Source organism: Grus americana, chromosome 2, assembly GCF_028858705.1.
Source record: "Grus americana isolate bGruAme1 chromosome 2, bGruAme1.mat, whole genome shotgun sequence".
In the NCBI taxonomy this organism is placed as follows: domain Eukaryota; kingdom Metazoa; phylum Chordata; class Aves; order Gruiformes; family Gruidae; genus Grus; species Grus americana.
This window is the reverse complement of record NC_072853.1, coordinates 154,620,639-154,642,683: the sequence shown is the minus strand read 5'-3', so window position 1 is coordinate 154,642,683 and position 22,045 is coordinate 154,620,639. Positions and strand designations below refer to the sequence as shown.

General features: G+C 39.3%; 1 long non-coding RNA gene across 1 annotated transcript in view; it reads right to left on the bottom strand.

Annotated features, from left to right (window-relative positions):
* Positions 1-393: 393 nt before the first annotated feature.
* LOC129202751 (uncharacterized) overlaps positions 394-22,045 on the bottom strand; it is a 139,495-nt gene continuing 117,843 nt past the window's right edge. The window contains exons 6-7 of the long non-coding RNA XR_008575824.1: positions 6,951-7,045; positions 394-2,468 (exon numbers count right to left, since the gene is read on the bottom strand). This is a non-coding gene — a long non-coding RNA (uncharacterized LOC129202751). The remainder of the gene's footprint in view (positions 2,469-6,950; positions 7,046-22,045) is intronic.

The following is a 22,045-nucleotide window of genomic DNA, read 5'->3' as shown; positions in this document are numbered from 1 at the left end:
AAAGTACTCTCTTTTGGTGAAGGTATATTGATTAAAAACCCTGAGCTACATTCTTTCTTTAAATGTTTCATTCTTAATGGTTTCACCATGTATGACCACCAAAATATTTAACTCCCTTTCAAACTAAAAGTTTCATAAGTAAAGGCTCCTAGATAAACAACTTGCAAGTTAACTCACTTAAAAGATTTCTGAGAAGACTGACATCCTCAGAAAATGCTACTGTTAAAAACCAAACTTCCTTCAAAAATGGGTGAATTTTGGTAGCATTTTGTTTCAGCAAAATATCCAAGCAAATATGGTTCATTAATACCAACACTGTAAGAATGTTAAATGATTTTTTTTATTTACTTGCTATTCAATACATTATCAAATACAATATAACATAAAAGAAAGACATCAAAATCAAAAAAAAAAAAGTCTTGATTCACTAAAAGAGATTTTTTAAATGCATTCTTCTGTGTGCATAAATGTACTGCAGCATAAAGTATTTCTTAAGACACATAGTTCTCAACACAATTAGTTGGTATACATTACAGAGTATTTCACCACTAATGGCTTAGGTTGATTAACTACTCAGATAACACATTTTACTGTACTCCATAAACATAATACAGAGGTATTAATTCATGAGATGATGCAAGCTATCAACAAATCTATGCTCTATTATTCACTGTAACTTTTTGTCTTCAGAGAAAATGATTTCAACTACACAAGCAAAGCTATTGTGAATCAAATCTAAATGGGAACATAAACAAGAGTTTACAAAATCTACTTTTGTCACCTTTTTTTTTTTTTTAAATCCATAAATAGCATGCTTTAAAAAAGGAGGTCAATTAAAAACTTTAAAAAATAAAAAAAAATCAGACCTTCATGCCAGGACAGTTTCTCAAATTACATGATTTTTGAAGAGTGAACTACTAGAAGACAGGCATTTTTTCCAGGATACAAGGATAATTTTTGTAAACTACTCCATCACCATATCTGAAACATGATGAGAAGATTTCTGAATAAAAGACAAAACTACAGGAGAACTTTGGAACTGGCTGTTAGGTCTGGGCTGAGGTGGGAGATACTGAACTAATCCTTCCATGATGCCCTCTAAGCACATTTCGATAAGAAGAACCACAAATACATGCATATTAAAAATACAGTACAACCTACAACCAGAAAAAACCTCTATTGCTCTGGATACAAATCCTTCACAATGATGATTTTAAAACCTTCCTAAAGAACCTCATTACTCAAAAAACATGTTCACAGCTACGAAAGTATTTTAATAAACTATTGTCTAAACCCACATTATTTATTAGAATATGGGATGTGTCTCTCTACAGGCTTTAATATCATCCTCTGGACATCTTTGATACAATAATTACAACAATACGGAATTGATGGCATAAAACTAAGAATCATGATACCATGTGCTACAATTCAGTATATATTAGTGGTACTGTATTAAGCCTGTGTGATTTTAGAAAACAGAACCTATGCGGATGGATTTTTATTTCCTTCCCATAAGTAATATGAACTGGAAAGAATCACAAGGTGAAAGAATGCCAAGGTTAAATGCAGCATAGTTAGAAAATAATTCACATTTTTACCCCTGTTCTGTCACTGGGAACAGCACTCTCTTTCACCATGTTTTTCACATCTATCCACTATGTTATCTTTGACAATGCTCTCTTTCTAGTTACTCACTCTGGTTACTCCGGTCACATTGTGTCTTCATTTTGCAAATCCTATTTGCTCCTCATCTGCACAGGTATTGAAGTATGGATATGCTCAACTCTCCTGACCATATTTCTGATGCCACCAACCATCAGTTACTCATTTCCACCCTGTGCTCACTAATTCATGGCTTTGTCTTTCAGATTCCTACCCAATCAGAGGTATTTCAAGTTCAATATTTGCTTTTAGTTTCACTGTGGGACAACTAACAGTCTTGCCAGTGAAAGTTATTTTGTGCACCATTGAGTGTAGCTTTGCCAGTCCTTTACAAGGCTCATTTTTCTGCATTTATACTTGTGGACAGGCTATTAAATTAATATATGAAGTGCCCCTGGTGTGTTCCAACTATTTGCTATATAGGCCAATTTTTCAGAGACAGGCTGGCAGGATTTTCAGACACTCTGGGAATACACAAAAGCATTGGCCAACAATGTGTTGGGAGAATCACATCTGAATGATACAGTAAATTATTGGATTGAGGCACTGTTGTGTGTGCAAGCACAAAAGCAAACAGCATTTCACAAAAAAAGCATCATGCAGTGGCACCCAACTGTTCACATGAGACCAATGCAAACATCTTGTCTCAACTATCAGGCACCATGATATATGGTGGAGGATGCTCCTTCCAGACAGTTTACTCCTGCTGTGTCAAAGTTTCCATACACTTCTCAGGCGAGCTGCCTTGGCGGATAAGCAGTTTGAAACTTACAGAAAATCTTCCATCTACTGGTGTGAAGCTCCTATGAATCAAACATACCCAATGTGGTTGGGGAAAAAAAAAAATGGTTTAAGACAATGGGATTCCCAACTTCTGATTGGTCTGTTCCTATATCTTTCTGCTAGAGAGAATCAACACATACATTAACTGCACAGGTAATACTGTGCAGCTCTGAAGAGCATCTTGTATATAGAGTCAAGTTTACATATGGCAATACAAAAAGCACATGCACAAAGATTTAACCATTTACATATTTTGTTCACATGCATATGAACATTATAGTTATAAGTCTGTTATATTAATATACATATATGTTATTATATTAAGGACATGCTACACCTTTATTTTTGTCAACCTGCTGCAAGAGTAAACCACTATTCTGGAATACCTTGAATGTTTTTTCCTGTCATAGCCTATGAAGGTTAACTCAGAAAATAGGTACACCAAAGATTTCAGTGTCTTCCTAGCAGTGAGATGATAGTGGTTCATTTGGAATGCAGTCAGTCTCTCCTCTGTGCCCGGCAAGATCATGGAGCAGACCCTCCTGGAAACTATGCTAAGGCACATGGAAAATAAGGAGGTGACTGGTGACAGCCAACACAGTTTCACTAAGGGCAAATCGTGCCTGACAAATTTGATGGCCTTTTATGATGGGGTTACAGCGTTGGTGGATAAGGGAAGAAAAACTGATATCATCTACCTGGACTTGTGCAACGCATTTGACTCTGTCCAGCGCAACATCCTGGTCTCTAAATTGGAGAGGCATAGATTTGACAGATGGACCACTCAGTGGATAAGGAATTGGCTGGATGGACACACTCAAAGAGTTGCAGTCAACAACTAGATGTTCAAGTGGAGACCAGTGTTGAGTGGCATCCCTCAGGGATCAGTACTGGGACCGGCACTGTTTAACATCTTTGTCGGCAACATGGACAGTGGGATCGAGTGCACCCTCAGCAAGTTTGCTGATGACACCAAGCTGTGTGGTGTGATTGACACACTGGAGGGAAGGGATGCCATCCAGAGGGACCTTGACAGACTTGAGGGAGTTCAACAAGGCCAAGTGTGAGGTCCTGCACATGGGCCAGGGCAATCCCAAACACAACTATAGGCTGGGTGGAGAATGGATTGAGAGCAGCCCTGAGGAGAAGGATTTTGGAGTGTTGGTGGACGAGAAGCTCAACATGAGCCGGCAGTGTGTGCTTGCAGCCCAGAAAGCCAACTGTGTCCTGGGCTGCATCAAAAGAGGCATGACCAGCCAGTCAAGGGAGGTGATTCTGCCCCTCTACTCCGCTCTTGTGAGACCCCACCTGGAGTACTGTGTCCAGCTCTGGAGGCACCAGTACAAGAGAGACACGGAGCTGTTGGAGCGAGTCCAGAGGAGGGCCACGAGGATGATCAGAGGGCTGGAGCACCTCTCCTATGAAGACAGGCTGAGAGAGTTGGGATTGTTCAGCCTGGAGAAGAGAAGGCTCCCAGGAGACCTCATAGCAGCCTTCCACTACCTGAAGGAGCCTACAGGAAATCTGGAGAGGGACTGTTTACAAGGGCATGGAGTGATAGGAGAAGGGGTAATGGCTTTAAGCTAAAGGAGGGTTGATTTAGATTAGACATTAGGAAGAAATTCTTCACTGTGAGGTTGGTGAGGCACTGGAACAGGTTGCCCAGAGAAGCTGTGGATGCCCCATCCCTGGCAGTGTTCAAGGCCAGGCTGGATGGGGCTTTGGGCAACCTGGTCTAGTGGAGGGTGTCCCTGCCCATGGCAGGGGGGTTGGAACTAGATGATCTTTAAGGTCCCTTCCAGCCCAGGACATTCTATGATTCTATGATAATCCTTCTGGAATATCAAGCCTAAATATATTGGGTAAAGGCGGACATTTTTGCTAAATAAAATGTGAATATACATCTGTGTGTACGCTAATTTGGAGACAAGAAGTATTATTTAATTGGCTTGTGCTGATAGCTTGCTATTTTTTTGTTTTAATAAAACATCATAGCACAGTTGTGACTTTTCATCTCCTTAGTTAAGTGGAGAATAGCACATGCTTTAACAAACATAGACTTTTTTTTTTTACTTACAAATCTATGCAAGTAAGAATTTGCAGACAGCACAGTTAAAATATTCTGCCTGCTAATAACAAGTTGAAAAGCTTTGTAATCTGTAAAATAAGAGGGGCAAAGAGAGAAAAAACAAAACAAAAACTACAGGGTGCCTCAAAAAGAGTTGTTTCAGTTTATAGCTGTAATCCTTGTATTTTCCTTTTCTCCCCTACTTTTTACTGTATGATATGGTGGTGTGCAGTGATTGCCTTCTATAGTGGCTAAAGCAATGTATTTCCCTCTTTCAGAGGAGCTTTGTTATCTTCTGCATTGTAAAGAAGACTGCTCTGGAGAAAAGGGCATTGAGAGGTGATGGATTTGGCATGGAAAAGACATCACAGAGCAAAGTTGCAATATTGGGATACTGCTAGAATACTCATTAATCTCATCTCTCTCATTATAACTGCTTGAGATATTTCATATGCACCCCAGCCTTGCAATCATTTCCTGGACTATTTGCTTTTAACACCTTGCTCCTTTCTGTGTGTACCTACAGCACTCCCATTTTTTATCTCATCAACCATGAACTCCTCACCTTTGCCTTCAAGACCCTGCTTCTGCTAGCTTTCAAGGACTAGCAAAATGTTGCCCACATCATAAATTCACAAACAAGCATTTTCATATTTCTGGTCCTTGACAATGGCTAGGCAGCCGGTGCCCCGAGATCACTGCCACACATGCAGCTCTGCATATCCTCGCAGTTTCTTTGTGCTTCCTTTGGTTGCAATGGACCTACCAGTTGTGTCTGTCTTGCACTTAAAAGTTGTGAGTTGTGTGATGAAGGATTTTCTTCCTTCTGAGTCTTTGCCAAGTGTGTAGCACAGCTGGGCACACTGCTAGTGCAACAGTAACATACTACCAAGGGTAATAGATAAATACTTGTTCACAAGAAGTCAATATTGCCTATCCTCTTCTGTAAAACTAATGAAAAGTACTTAAGATAATAAGGCTCACTTTGAATGTTTCCTAATAGAATTTAAAAACCTGCTAGGGCTGTCATTTATTTGCTAACATTCCCCTGAAACAAAAATTACTGCTTGTTATGAACACTTTGATGAATCCAGCCAATTGTTAATTTATAGGGTTGTCTAACTTTGAATGGATTTATGTACAGAAATTATTATAATGGAAGAATATTTGCAGAAATATTGTCCATAAAGTCTTTATTTGCATAACATTGTGTCCTCTGTGAGGGATGTGTAGTGTACTCTGGTGCTCAGTGATTTATTGCTATTCATTTAAACAGCACTTGCTGAATTCTGAAGGACTTTCGTCTGACATATAGCATTTCTTTTCTTGTCCTTAAATACATGCACATTCACACACAAAAACGCATTGAACAAGACAGATGTATTAACATTTGTTAGCAGGTCAAACTAAAACATTATCAAGGATGCAGTGTTCTCTTTGACCTGCTAATACTTAAGCAAGCTGCAACAGCCCTGTATAATTCAGATTGTAATATGCTTTACTTAACCTTTGTTAACCAACACGTGAAGGAACAGCTTTTCCTTTTAGTGCGGACAAAGCACAGTATTTCAAAAGGGCTTATGTGAGTTGAGAGTAAGGCTCTGTACACAGTCAAATCCTACATTTAACTGCTGAACCCATTCTTTCCTCTTTCTACCCAAATCCACATGGAAACAAAAACAAAACCAAAAAAAAAAAAATGGCTGAATTGAAACTGCTTTGAATTATTTTCCCTACCAAAACCAAAAAAATGAAGACATCTTTTCCCATTTGTACAGGATGTTCCCTAGGAGACAAAATGAAACATCTAAATGCACTTGTCAGGAAAGACCAAGGAAATAAAGGACTAGGTTCACAAATCTGTTGCAAGATAAGCTGCACTGGCTCATTCACTACTTCAATCACTGGAGCACATCCTATAATCTCTAAACCACAGTTCTTGCCTCTGCTTCTGGGATTTGAGGTCAGACTTTTTTGACAGTCCTCAGCACAGCATGCCTTCACCAGAGTGCTGTAGAGTACTCCAGGTACTCTCAGAGTAGCCTGAGACCCAGGAAACATCCTCATCTCCACATTGGAGTGTGACTCCTCACCTGGTTCTGTTTCAGGGGTCATTTAAGCACACTGCAAACTGCAGCAGCTTCTGTGCGGGGACTGCCAGAGCTCTACCCCACGTGAACAAAGTCATCCATTCAGAGGAAAAATTACTTCCTTCAGACTCACTCTTTGCCCAACACAAGTCTCTTCCGTCCAGATTCAGTAGCCCAGTCACCACTCATAACTTCTTCTAAGCCTTTTGAGCCTTCTAAGCCTTTTCACTGTGCTCTGTGATTGCACTTGACCTTTGTATAGGAAATACAAAGAGAGTGGGGGAAGGAAAGAGCCCTGCCAGACAGTCTGGCCCTAACAAAAATATCAGTAAAAACAAAGTTACCTTCACCTTCCCAGCATTGTTCCCGTATTTTCAGGAAACAGACTTTTTTCTCGAAGGCTGCAGGTGTGAGTGGCAGGTGTGACAGTTATATGAATCTGTGAAAAAGATTTATTAAGTGACTGATATTCTATACACAAAAACTTTTAAGTCCTTTCTGCAATGTTGAAAAAGCTGTGCTTCCAAAATTTCTAAATATGTCTACTTTTGCGATACAAGAAACAGTACAATTCATAAATAGATTTTAATTTTCAAATCAGCTCAGCTACAAGCAGGGTGATCTCACATTTCTTCTTCACTTACCTGATTGTCCTATGATCTCAGACAGTCATGTCCTCCAAGCCCACTACTGCTTTAAGGAAACATTTCAGTTTGGATAAAGTATGGAATTAGGTGAGAGGACAGATGAAAATATACCTGTCTGGGATCATATCTTTGATCTTCAGATCTAGTCTTGGGCCGTTCTGGGACCTCATACAAGTTTGCTGACTGGGACAACAATTTCAGAGATAAATGATACCATGACCTCGACTTAGCTCAAAGCACTCCAGCCTTGTGGTAAATTTGATTTTACAGTGTCAGTAAAATGGATTCTGCCAGGGAGGACCCCAGAGAAGCAGTGAGATTTCTGAACTGAAACACTGGGATTTTAGAAGGTAGATGGGAATGAGTGCCTGGGAGGAGACACCGCAGTTTGAAGGGGCTCAGGAAGCTGTGGCCATGGCTGCCTTCTCTTCCCACTGCTCAATGCTTCCCTATCATTTTCTTTCTGTATACCGTCAAACCACTGAAAAGTTAATAAAAAATCATTCCAGTGTGGATCAGAATTTTGAAATAGCCTGAGAAACCACCATCTTCTGTTTATTTTATTTTATTTTCCAGCATTAATCTGAAAGGCTGCAGCAGAATCTCACTTTGTGATGCAACCTGTCACTGGCTTGAAAGCAGGAAAAATGGAGGGGGGGGGGGAGCGGGGAGGTAATACTTGTTGTAAAAAATGAAGAGATTTCTCAAGACCCTTCCCTGGAGGCCCTGGAAGATGTTAACATAAGGTCTCCTAGTGGCTAGGGCCAGTGCTGGAGGCAGATTAGCAATAATAAAATAATCTTAGAATAATAAAAGCTGAGAGAGCTTGTGTAACTCATCATGTCCCCATTTTTAAAACTGCCAGTATAAAAGGGCCACTAAAGAAAAGACCTTCAGTTTTCTTATTTAAATAAGTGACTTACAAAAGATATCAATACCAAAGGGATACCTGTTTTATTGCCCAAAAGCAACATCGTTTTTCTAAAGTACTTTCTAAAGTGAATACAGCCATTGGGGAATATACATTATTGTTCTATGTGTGAAAATTCTTGTTCACGATGGGCTTAAAACACTCACCAAAACAGCTATTGTTTCCTTCCTCAGGGTGTTCAGAACAATGGTGATTGCATGCAAGGAGAAGGTTTCAATATCTGAAATACAGTCTGTGCTCAAAAAGGAAAGAGTGTTCTTAGCGTCTACTGTCTCTCCTCCCCAACTCCCCTGTCTTACTAAGGAAATAATTGACAAAACTAAGCTAAAGGAGGAAGACTTAAAGGAGAAGACAGATCATCTAAAAGCACAGCCTAGGAAAAGTCTTTTCAGGTAAAGACTGAAATCACTGACAGATCTCTGATATTCAGCACAGCCAGAATTTCCGCTCCTAGCGGAAAAGGGCTTTCCGCCCTTCTTCACTATATATGATGCCTTATCAAATAACATTAAAAAAATTACTTAATTTCTTGGTCAGAGCTCCTTATATGTCACATGGGGACATCAACAATATATATTCTTACTGTTTCTGTGTTTCTGGCGCTCCATGTATCAACATCTGTAAAAATTTTGTCATCATTATACCCAGTAGGTTACATTCTGAATTTATATAAGTTTTTTCTTTGACTTTGTCAGGAATTACTATCCATGAAGAAAAATACAATTCAGAAAAAAAAAATCTTTAAGGCCAACATATCATAATATTTATATCAATAAAAGCTAACAGCTTGGGTTTTATTGATGTGTTGTAATAGTTATTTGATATTCCCAGTTTTAGGTACCAAATACAATTCTATTGTGAAGTTATGAGATATCTCACTAATGTTTTCAGCCCAAACAAAAGAACATGATTAAAAAGATTTTGTTTATGTTAATACTCATAAGAATGATAAGTTTCTTTGGCTCTTTAGGTCATAAGGGGTTTTGGTGTCACACTCTCTATCATATTACTAAATATTCAGTACCTGAATTTTTTTAAAAGGAATATGTTATCCTTAATTGCCTCTCTGCCTTCTTCTCTATGGCTGAAAATGCAGAGGTGTTATATGTTAGCCAGCATTTTACATTACAACTGTTCTTTTAAGGTCACTACACATTCAAATACCCTGGATATCAGCTCAATCTCCACAACGTGTTTGAAGGGGAGCATGAGAGAGGTGGGAAGGTATATTTCCAATATTCCCACCTTCCCCCTTTTTCAAATGCATGAATAAGCATTTCCGCTTTTAAGATATGCGCTGTGAATCATTGCTTCAATTCCTCAGCAAATCGACCCCAGGATAGACATGCTGCACTTGAGCACTCCAAGGACGCTATTAACAGTCCAAGGCAACAGCCTCAGTCCTGGCTTTCCTGTTTCTCCTCGCTGTGCAGGGAAGGCACCAAAGTGGTGGGGGAGTATCTTTCCTATACAACTTCACCAGGCATGGGTTTGGCACCAACAGCTGCAACATCTCCAGCCCGAACCTAAGATGTTCCAACAGGCACATGTCAATAACACTTTCTCGTGAGAAGATATAAAATGTTTTTCTTTGGTGTGTGTGGGGGTCTCTATTCTTATATTAAAGTTAGACTATTGCACAAATTTTGATTACACTGTGTCTGTTTTAATCAACTGCTTCACTCTTTGATATTGCTCAAGGAAAAAAAAAAAAAGAAGGAATATCATTTTCTGCTTAAATCTGTCATCGAGAGCACCAACTACTGTCTTAATAAACTTTTGTTGAAAAGACAAGTTTTGCCAATCTCAAAGGCTCTCATCTCTGAGGTACGTTGAACTAATTAGTAATTTAGCGGGAGTAGAGGGAAAAAAGTTCACTTCAGGCACTTTGGTAGACAGAGACAAAGAACAAAGTTCCTTCATCTGTATTAATACTTTAAAAAATAGAATTAATGACCTGAAGCCAAGACAGTACCTGGGATGATTTTATGGAGTCAGTGTTTAATTTGAAAACATTCATACATTGAAAATATTTAATGAAACCAACTAGGAATCTAATTGCTTTCCTTTCAGTAGAAGGAAAACAAAATTAATAAATAAGTAGTCTCTAAGTACATATTACAATGAAGCAAGTATTAGACTCATCAGGGTCCCAGAGAGAGGCTAAAGCATGGCAGTATCTGCCTCCCACCAGTGAAATGGGTGATGCATACTGGTATGTATCATGGCCAAGTCCATGTCCATCCCCACCCCGACTGCAGGCAGCCACTGCGTTTGCCTCAAAGACCTTTTCACTATTGTGTTTCACTTGTTGCTGTCTTACTGATGGGGGTTCTGTTCATGTTTTCAAATGCATAACACGAGCCCATGCCATTTCCAAAACCACGGTGGACAACCCTTTTTATGGTTCTCAAGCAGAGTTGAACAGGATCAACTCTTTCAGGCATATTCAAGGGACGAGAACAAAATCCTCATTTCATATATTCCCACCTCCTAAATCAGCTTATGGCTAGTAGCCTTGAATTGTGACAATCTGTACCCTCTAAATCAAAGTTGTATCAAACCACATATCTGTACCCCAGAGCAGAATTAGACAACAGACCTTGTCATTTCTTAGCAGGCTACTAGTCCACCTAGATTGAATTTCTTGCCTCCAATAGTTCAGTTGCATTGGAAGTCGGGTATTTTCTGCAGTAAAATTTGTGTTGTCACCTCTTGTAGGAACCAAAATGTCAACAGCAAATTGTGTATGAATGCACTGAAGGATTTTATAGCTTTTTTCATACTTACATGAGACTAATCTCACCTCTATTGGATGCTACTGACTGTGTATAGAAGTCCTTACCTGATAGATGGCTGGTCAAAAATTAATAATCAGGATGGAATTTTTACTGCTGAGGGAGTTTTTTCACCACATAGCCACAGCATAACGCATTTTTGTGCTAATTGCTTGAAGTATAAATAGACAAAGCAAAATACAAAATGAAGGAAAGAAACATGTTGTTTTCAGTATCAAAACTTTCCACATATGCTCGAGCTGGGCACTCCTCAGGGTCACAGACCCTTGCAACACCTGTAATTCAGCTAGCAGGGGTAACAACTGCATAAAGAGGAAGCACCTATTGAGTTTTTGCAGAAGTACCTGAATTCCTAAATGTTTTTCGTAAAACTTTAGCATCAAGTGACTTGTCTAAATTGACACAGACACTTTTCAGAAGAAGAGGGGGTCCTCTGAGTCCCAAAAAATGTTTTAATTACCTCAGCATTCTTCCTCACTGGGAGCTATAAGGCAATAGAATAATTTCATAATAGAAGTGCTTAAAAGCTCATCATTTGGACCATGCAAAGTGAACTGAAGAATTGTAAACTGACATATGGGAAGCTGACCTGAATGGAAAGCAGATATTTTTTTCAGTCACTTATTCTCTGAACTGGAAAATTTGAATTCCAAACTACAGATAAATGTAACCACTGGCAACTATTATTTTAAAAATACCTTTAAAAAGATGAATAAATGAGTTTGCTGCTAGCTGGGGACACTAGTACTAAAATGGGATGGTATAATTTAAAAACAGTCTGAAACAAGCAAAGTCACATCTTATTTCAGTTTCTTAATTTTACTTGTAAATTTTCACCAACATGCCATAAGTAAACTGCTTACAGGATACTTTAATCATTTGCCAGTCACAGTCAAATAAGTGAGATTTCTGGGTAGGTCATTTGCCTTGGATTTGAATCCAAATGACAGAATTATTTGGATGTAACACAATTAAGTCTGTCCAGTTATGATGGCCATTTAATGAGCTTCAGCAAGGCAGAAGGGAGTTAGCTCTACCTGTCTAAGCAGGGTTTTAATATGCCATAAAGCTAACACAATAAATAATTTAAGTGCTGGAATATTACAAAGCTAAGACTTTCCCACTGACTCAGTAATATGGATTGTCACGCATGGAGACAGCCATTAGGAATCCAACCGATAACAAAGTGAAAAAGAGTAGATCACAATATTTGACTGCTAAATAGTTAAAAAACGTGCTGTCTCTTCACAGGAATGCGCTATGGTTTGAAATAGTTGTAACTTGCGCCTGACAGACATTTTTGTGGCTCTGCCTATAGGTCTGCTCTCCTGTGTCATGTTGCTAGAAGGCATGGTCCTGGGGAAGAGTGAATGAATGAAGGAAGACAGGGAGCACCTCATAGAGTTGTATAAGAAATCACACGCTGCCCTATTTTAACCAGAAAACCCCAAAGATTTCTATCAGACACTAAATTAACCCAGTGGGGATTTCTGACTGTTCCAGGCAGAAAACTACTTTATTCATAAGAATAATTGGATATTCGAGAGATTGCCATGTTTCATATCGTGAGTTGTAAATGTCGGCTCATCCGTAAAGGATTATCATGGGGTCTGCGTGTCTTTACCGAGGCAATTATGCAGCTGGTTAAGTTCAGCAATGCCCTGAAACCTAGCTTTAGGACAGAGTCAAGGTCCTAAACCAACAGAAGTTGGCCTTTTCAGTGTTGAGCAGGAATGAAGTTGGCAGCACTGCGCTAGGAGCCTCCTCTGTCACTTACTGCACGGACCAGCTAAAAGGAAATGGAAATGATGTTAGAAATGGAGAAACACATGGAGGGGAGGGGTAAAAGGACTGTCCACCTTTAAGAAGGAAATGTGAAAATTAGCCTTGAGTTATGGTCCTCCAGGAATTAAGGGAGGGTATGATTTTTACATCTGCTAAATTTTCCAAGTCCTCTCTTCTTTTTGGTGACAAAAATACATAATTCAAAGACAAAACATTTTTCCGCTACCGTAAAAAGTTCACAAGTTATGAGGTAATTGCATTAGCACGCTGAGAAAAGAGAAGAGTATGCAAGAAATCCTGATTGGCATTTCTCTGTTTAAAAGGAATTATTTTCCAATACCTGAGCATGCCCAGAGGAGCTAGTCTCTGAGCAGCTGTGAAACAGAACCTTTTTACTTCAGGGTTAGTGCAGGGAGCTCATTAGCACAGCCTCAACCCTCAGCTAAACAGCCTTGTTTGCATATTGAAGCAATAGAATGTGAAGGTGTTAAAAAGGAAGAATTGCAGCCGCTACTCCTGACTGACATGTCTATCTGGGCTCTTGTGTTTACAAGAGAATAACGAAGCTGCCCCAAAGCCCCTACTGGGCCTGATTATTATGCAGAGGCTTCTTAGATTATGTATAATTGATATCCATTTTCCCTCCAGCTAACCAATGGCAGCTCTCAGGAGTAATGCTCACTCTCCTGCATCTTACCAACCAAGCAAACACTGGAAATTGCTATCTTTTACTAGGCTTAATAATTTTTAAAGACCAAAAATTGACATTTACATTTTTCAGAAGCACAGATGACTGCACTGTTGGTGGGGTTTTCCTGCTAATAACAATCAAGCAGTGGAGATATTGTATTTAAGTGTGATGCTGGTCTGGGGGTATGTTTGTGTATCATTTCTTTATATTTATACACGCACACATTCAATGGACTATGTCTATAACGTGTGTGTATGTCCCTGTTTTTCCATACATGAATGATATGGTAACAAAAAGCAAGGGCAAGTTCTGAAAGCTTATTTTCTGCCATTTTTGTGAAAAATTTGCAAGGTGAATTATGCAGGCAAGGACATTCCTTCAATTACATTTACTGGTCCCCTTTCTGTACTTACAATAGTTATCTTCACCCTTACAATTTAGGCCAAATGTTCAATTCCTAAACCTGACACAGGCATGAAATTGAGTAGTGCAGTGCTCATTTTTTAGTGCTCAAACAGTTCTCTGCTCATCCAAGAGAAAATCCCATTGACGTTTTTCCTCAAAAATGAGATATTACATGTGGCCTTTAAATTATAAAGCAGTTATGAAACAGGGATTTTTTATTTCATTGGTTAATATTTTTTTTGGTCTGGTTTGGAGCTTTTGAAAGGATGTTTGTGGGGGAGGATCAGGCATGATAATTTTAAAAGTTTTGTCTGTAAAGTGCTGATCTTGAAAATGAAATGCTAATAGCTTGAGATAAACAGGGAAAGTCTGTATAACCCTCTCAATGTACTGTACTTCAATCCCGACCTTCAGCCTTTTTGCTGTTTCGGTCCTGGATATATCTCTTCAGCAAAAACTGTCAGTTGCATGGAGATTTTTTTATCTATACAAATAGTTGCCAGAATAAGGATGTGTCCAGTCCAATCATTTGCACATCACCTTTCTCTCCAGAGGTGAAGACCTAGCTCACTAATCCTTTCTGTTACCTAACCTTGGCAGAATTTTAATTTTAATCTGCTCTCTGAGGAGATGCACAAGAAATTGCAAGGAATATTAATACATGGGCTGAACTGGGTTGAATGTGAAAAGGTGATCCTTCTTCCAGTCGCTTAGATATATAACCATTCAAAAGGATAGCCATTATGAGTGCACTAAACCCGTTCTCTGCACAGAGCAAGTCAAACCAGCAGAAAGGAAGACCCTGAATTAATTGAACCACTGATACCACCTGAACCACTACCAAAAATCTACATACTGCTTCCATCCACTGAAGACCCTGAGCAAAACTAGATAATAATAAGCAAGGAGCATACAACCTTTACATAGCTGGTTTTTGTTCCAGCAACTTTTCAGAAACCAGAGGGTAGTCACAAAAAGCTGAACAGTTTGCAGCTGCCCTTACCTTAGCAAAACTGCCTCTATGTTACGGAAACATAAATAGACAGAAACCGACCGTAACAAAAAAATTTCTGTCAAAAGAAAAGGCAAGTCCCAGCAGGCAGTCATTCACATAATGATCTCCTGACCTGTATTTAACAAAAGCTACGCACTAGTACTAAAAACGACTGAAGTCAAATAGTCATTTCAGAGTTGCACCTTTGGCCAGAGGACCACAGGACTGCAGTATGTACTATCACACAAGGATTTCAGGCCACGTAATTACATTCCAAGCAGTGTTAGCCCTGCACTGACCATGCTGATCAGCTGAGATGCAATAGGTCTTCTTTTTTAGAATGTAAGCTTCTGCTTTTTACATAAGCCTCTGCAAAGTGGTCACTGCTGTTCTGCAGAGAGCTGACTGGTCACATAGGTCTGTCTCTCCACTTCCTTTCAGGTGTTAACTTTCATTAAAAGAAGCTTTAATTAAATATTAATTTATTACTTATTTATTACATAGTGCTTTTCCATGCCAAGAATTGCTGAGCTTGCCATACAGATACTATTTGATCTCTAGGAGGAAAGGAAGAAGTCTGTGTGTCCATGGATGGGAGAGGGACATGATCTGTATTGAGATGCAGCCCACATTGTGAAAGACTTAGGTCACAACCCATATTTACTATAAAGCTCAAGAGTGACTCTATTATAAGGCTTATTTGTGCTGTTCACACCTTCAGTATACGATTCTGAGATGCCCCTTAGAAGTATTTGTGGCATTTCGCCATTACCTTTCCTTGAGAAAAAAAGTTATTGGGAGAATAGTTGCACCTTCGCTTTCACATTCACTCTTGCACACACTGAAGCACAAGCCTTGTTTGACTTCCATCAGTGTCCAAAAGAGGCTACAACACTTTCTTTTTCTTCAGAAATATAGAACTATCTCAGTGCTTCAGATTTGGGTTCATCTTCTGCAGGTCTCGCATGAAGAGAGAGCATGCCTGGCCTGATTCGCCAAGCACTTGTAGAAGCTATCAATAGATATAGGGGCTGGCTTTAATAACGCAAAATCCAGATTCTCTCTTATGGGGACATGACTATACTCCTTCTTTCTTTTGTTCTATAAGCCTAAAGTAAAGATATAAAGCCACCATTGCCCAGTCTCCTTCTGGAGAGCAGTCTGTGATTGTGTTTCAGAGTAGACCCTATTTCTCAGGATACTTTTCCTGAGGAGGGATAAAATGAATACTGAATGTTTTTCTTTGATAGCATAAAATACTTTCCAAATCCATTTACCATCATCACAGGGAGAAAAATTGTGCTGACTATCTGACAAAGGTCATAATTAGTAAATATGCAAGGTGATGTACAGACTAGAGCTTTGGTCCAGTTTGCTAGATAATCCATCAACAGTAATTAAGGAAAAATCATCAAGGTTTGGTCCAGAAAGCATTTAAGTGTTAACTTATATATACAGACATATTGAGTTTAAAAGGCTGACTGAGAACCTCATAAGAGTTTTTTCTTTTTATTTCCATTTGCTTCTAGTTTACACCAGATTTTTCTCACCCTGTGTTGGTAATTCCTTTTCCAGATCCAGGGGAAACCAAGGCATGCAGCCATACATGAAAATCTATATTTTAAATCAGCTCTGCAACACATTTTTCTATTTATTTTCTGCTTATCATCTTCCTTGGTAGTAACGGGGGTCTTTTCAGTCACAGCTTCTCTGCCACACTGATGGCACATGGCACACAAATGAAGCCACAGCATGAAAAAGACTGCAGGACATGATTATAGCAAAGAATAATTGAAAGCCCAGGAACCTATGGTCCAGAATAAATTTTAGCCTGCCACTCAGTGTGTTCTGCATTCATTACTATTCAGTGGAAGTGCCATACACAAAAACAAAAAAAAGTTTACTCCTAGCACTGGAAATTCTCACCCTCAAGAAGGCAAAACAGTCCAAACTGGAGACAGAATAACTGGTGGAATGAATATTTAATGACTGCTTCAAGAGGTTAGCACAGGGAGGGAGAAGAACAAAGTCTGCCCTTCAAAGACTGCTCTTGTGTAAGGTCAGTGCAATTTGTTTTACAAGTCTATTGAAATATAGCATAAACTCCCTCTTATTAGATAGATTGGTCGTCTTTGCTTTAATTTGTTGCTGCTACCAGACTGACACTGTGAAACACCTGAAATTTACTGTATCCTAAAGAAACAGACTCTACTTTGACATAAATACAGAAATACTGGAAGTCTCTTTAGTAGTCAAAACTCTTATTGTTTCACATTGCTTCCTACTGCAATAGAGGAACTTAACACAAGCAGTTTGCACAAGTCAGTGCCCAGGAACTACCTGAGCTTTTCATTTTCTCTATATCTTGCTGGGCTGTAGCTAGTGTAAGTTGATCTGAGTATCACTGATCCTAGTGTCTTGCAAAGTGTTCTTGCGAAATTAAGTGCCTCAGAATTGACATAATTTTGTGTACGAGAATCTCAAAGACAATATCAGGACATAAAGCAATGCTCTTTGGAGAGACAGTAAAAGTACCACTAGGTAAGAACATCACCTCTCCCAGCTCAGTGTGCTAAATTTCAAGTCCTAAGAATCTGATTATGTCCATAAAAACATAAGTCCAAAATTTTTCTAGGTGCTATAAAGAACAGTCCCTTATTTATTTTTAAGTCTCTTAGTCTTGATATCTTTCATGTTTATCACTGGATTTCTCTTAATTTCCTGCCAGACCAGCTATATGCACAGAATACCACAGAGACAAAAGAAAACTTCCACAGCCAACCGCCATTTGCTTGGGCTGCTTTTTTTCTCAGAAGCCCTTTTTCAGGCAGCACCTCATTGCTGCAACAAATTAATCACTAAAGCCCTGGTCTGGTAATGAAGTGCTATGGATTTGCAAAAGCTCGAAAGGCATTACATCAATTACCTGAAAGAAAAATGAGGTGAGTGCTCAGCATAGGCAAATGAGCACAGCAGTGCTGTCAGAGGCCAGTCTTCCTCTGGAGCAGTTACTAGTGAAGTTAGTGAAGTCCCAAAACTCTGATGGTTTATTTTTGGCCTGGGCCAAATAGTCATCTCTACACTTGTGCTTGAAATCTAAAGAGGAGACTTTGCACCAGAGCTGCATGGATCTCGGGTTGTTGTTTTCCACAGGTTTGGTGAAACAATTCTCAAAGACTGGCATCCGCCTTGATCTTTATTAGTATTCACAGATGCTTAGATTCAAATATAAATTACTCCTTTAGCCTGTTTTTATCCTCTCTCTTTCCAAGCCTATCATAACTTTTACCATGTTCTGAAGGAACAATTGTGATGTTTATGCTGTTATTCAAGTGGGGAAGTTAATTATGTTCTACTCTATCTCAAAACATTTTTGCATGTTGTCACTGTTGACAGTTCTGTAAAATAAGACAGACAGCATCTTCAGGTGACAGGATGGACAGATGTCTTTGGCTTTAAGCTATAAAAAAAGGATGAGGAAAATACTATAAAAGTATAAATATGGCATTTCCTAAGTCCCTGCAGAAACATTCTGCATATGTCTCCTCTGACACTTAAGGCTCAATCCAAGCCTGTTATGACAATCAGTCTCTTAATGCTACGCTGAGAGACCTCCTCTGCTCAAGCTCCACAGCCCTTTGGAAAGGGAGAGTCAGCAACCCCTCAGCAATGTACTGTTGTTGGTCCAAGCTCTTACTCGTGGAGTTGGATCAAGCGCAAGAAACCATCCACCACCAAACGCACCAGCTCAGTTCTTGCAGAATGGATGCTTTGAGACTGAGCCAGAGCTTGGCTGCTTGCAGGGTAGGCATTGCCACAGGAGCTCAGTCATGACAATATTGCTCTGAATCTACTGAAGTCACTGAAGTTAGTCTAATTTTCTTTCAATTGCAATTACTGCAGCTGAAATCAGAATCAGTGCCAAGCAGATTGTATTGTCCCCACGCAGAGCTTGGGAGCTCAAGAGCAAAAATGCATCCCCTGGCCTTTTATTGGAAATTCATCTCCTAGCAATAACGAGGAGAATATGAAGAGTGTATGGTGAGGTCTCCTATTAAAGCATCATCGAGCATGCCAAGTGCTGAACACATACTGTACATAAACACATACAAAGACAATCTCTGCTCCTCAGCTTTGTCTAAATCAAGACATTCTCCTGTCTCCCCAGGCAATATATTTCCTTTCTTTCAGCAGAGTAGAATTGCCCAGAGTTCATGGCCTTTTTCAGGACCATAATACGAGCCATTAAGCAAAACATAGCAATTTGAGATTTCCCATTTGAAAATAATTTATAATAATATCAGAACCATGTCACTGCATGATTACAGGATATCATTTAACAAATTTTAGCTGAGTGAGCAAGGGATATATTTCATTTGGTTTCCCTCACATTTCAGATTTACTTAGTAAAAAGAACAATTAACAAAATTCTGCCTACAAAATCTGTACTTGCAACACACGCACACAAAAAAATAGAAACTTCTTTTCCATGTTAAAAAGTAATTAGAGGAGTAGTGGTGGTGAGGTTAGGATGGTCTACAGATACAAGTATGGCAAGATGTGTAGAGGAAAATGACCTTCTTCCATTAGATCAATTTTTATAATTAGAAAAAAAAGGATGAGTTTTCCTGCACACAAACCTTTCATCAAGTTCTTCAGAATGCAGTGTTATTCTTTGTGGTTACAAATCATATTGCATTATCGCCTTCTGTTCTTCTTAGTTACTTCCACAGAGCATAAATATTTATCCCGTTGACCATTCCAGCTCCCTGAGAATGAATGCCAACTACCATGTAAAAAATTTTGTTTATGGAATATGCTTTGCTTCTAACAGCACAAAAGTCTTTTTATAGCTGTATTACAGTAGGCATATTATGTCTTTTTTTATACTGCTATTGCCTAATGAAACCCTTCCCAAAATTGTGCCATGCACTCTGAAACCACAGAGAGCATTAAAAGCTTTATTACCCAAAGAAAACAAAGAGAGAATGAAAAAGAGGGCATTTTACAGATGGGCAACTGAGACACAGACTGATTTCCTCAAAAGTATTTTCCAAAGACATACAATAAATCAGTGGCAGAAGGTCTGATCCCTTATTCCCTATTCAGTCTAAAACTTTCCCTTCTTTTATTATTTCCTCTTCCACATGATATTACTTACCCACACACATGAGCAAGATAACTATCACAAGTATAATGCTATGCTATTTTATAGCACTAAGGATGAATAAAAATGCAAGCTATGGAGTATATCAGTTTTATACTGTGCTTTCGAATGTCACAGATCTCCACCCATAACAGTACTGCATCACTGTTTCCATAGCAACAAGATAACATGAGCCACTTTGGTGTATGTTACTGTCTCAGAAAGAGTCCAACCTGAAGATGAGAATATCATATTGGACTTTGTAAATGAATTCTGATTTGTGCTTTTTATGCAAAATATATCCCCAAATGATGTACCAACTTGAATAGTGCAGTTATTTAATTGGATGATAGCAAAGACGTTATAGATAGAAAAGAAAACAGGTTTTCAGGTGTGACAAGGAGCTGAAAATGCTTTTCTTTTTAGATAACAGGAGCTACAAGGCAACAGATTCTCATGCCACATTAAAAAATGTTTATATTAAATTGACAGGAAGGAATTATGGGGTGGTAGTGACATATAAGGCCCAGCAAAAGTTTGTAGAGAATTTTAAAAATAGAGTAGTCCCCAAAACACACCGGATGGCTGAGGAAAAGGTGTGATATGAGCTCACACATAGTACAGGTATAATGGTAGCAAGCCGGGTGTCTGCACATCCCAGCAGTTGAGATCTGGGCAATGATACACAGGGGAAGTAAAAGAGCCCAACAAGAGGACAGCAAGCTACAGTGGAGCAAAACAAATAGCAGCAGATACAACGGACAAGGAGCTGACTTGTGCGAAGTGATCGAAAACCTGCTGCGAATATGTGCATGGAAACTGTAGGATGGAAGAGAGAGGGGTTGATACTGCAAAGATAGGTAAGAAAAAATCACATACAAGGTGTAGAAAAATCACACCCGGCTAGCTCCAGGAACCGTTTCCACCACTCCTAAAAATTTGACCTGAGGCAGGGCAATCCCACACAAACCTCTTCTCACCGCCAAGCTACAAAGCCCACCACATAAGCTCACTTCCTTATCTCATTTTTGGAATGTTTTTCAGGATATCAGTTGTTTCATAGAATAGTTTGAAATGCAAAATGCATATAATGGGTTGTGAAACATGGGAAATTTTCTGACTGGCTCCCTATGTAGCAGGAATGTGATTGAAACACTGTAACGTGATGCATTCTTATAATTCATTTACTTTTTTCATATATTTTGGCTGTTTATATATTGTGTCTACCTTTTGATGTCTAAAAGTTAAATTAATTCAAAAGGTCTGTGCAGTTAGAAGAGCCTCCCTCTGACTTCTAGAGATGTGCATGGCTGGGCTTGTATTCTCCTACCATATGTATCCCTTTTTCAGACTTCAAGGGGCTGACAGCATTTCTTCATTTGATCAATAGCCTGAACAGTTGCTCTGTGCTCTAGCGTGTACAATGGAAGGGGCCCGGCAGTGCTACCTCTCTCAAAAAAAGAATTAAGACAAAGTCACTTCTTTCCACAGCAGTCCTGCACACCAGCTCTTCATTTGTGTTGAATGTCGCTAAATCCAGACAGGAGCTCCACGCCGCCACGCTGAAGCAGCAGCAGTCCCTCACTGATGAGGTCAGCAGCAACAGGAGAGCACAAAGGGGGGCCTTAATCAGTCAGTCCATAACCAGTCAAGGAGAGATTAAATTGCCTCCACTAAAACACTGGCCAACCCTCACCGCAAGGAAAGTCTTCAGTTAAATGGTCTTTTCTTCTCTCAAAACTTTGCTTCACATCATTTGTGAGAGGAACCTGGGGAAACCTTTGTAAAATCATGAGAGCAGGGGATAGACTTGTGTGAAAGTATGAAAGTGTAGCGGTATGGTCTACTGTGCAATAGTTTTCCCCATAAAATATCCTATTCTCCTATTCCTGTTTCATTCAGGCTGGTGGGGACTCAAGTGGCTCTAATGAGGCAAGCATGAGCAAAAGACAGACACATAGATTGTGAACTGAGTTTCAGCAGTAATATTTCTCAGGGACTGATTATGCTCCTGAGTTTTAAACGCCACTCGCTTATTGAAG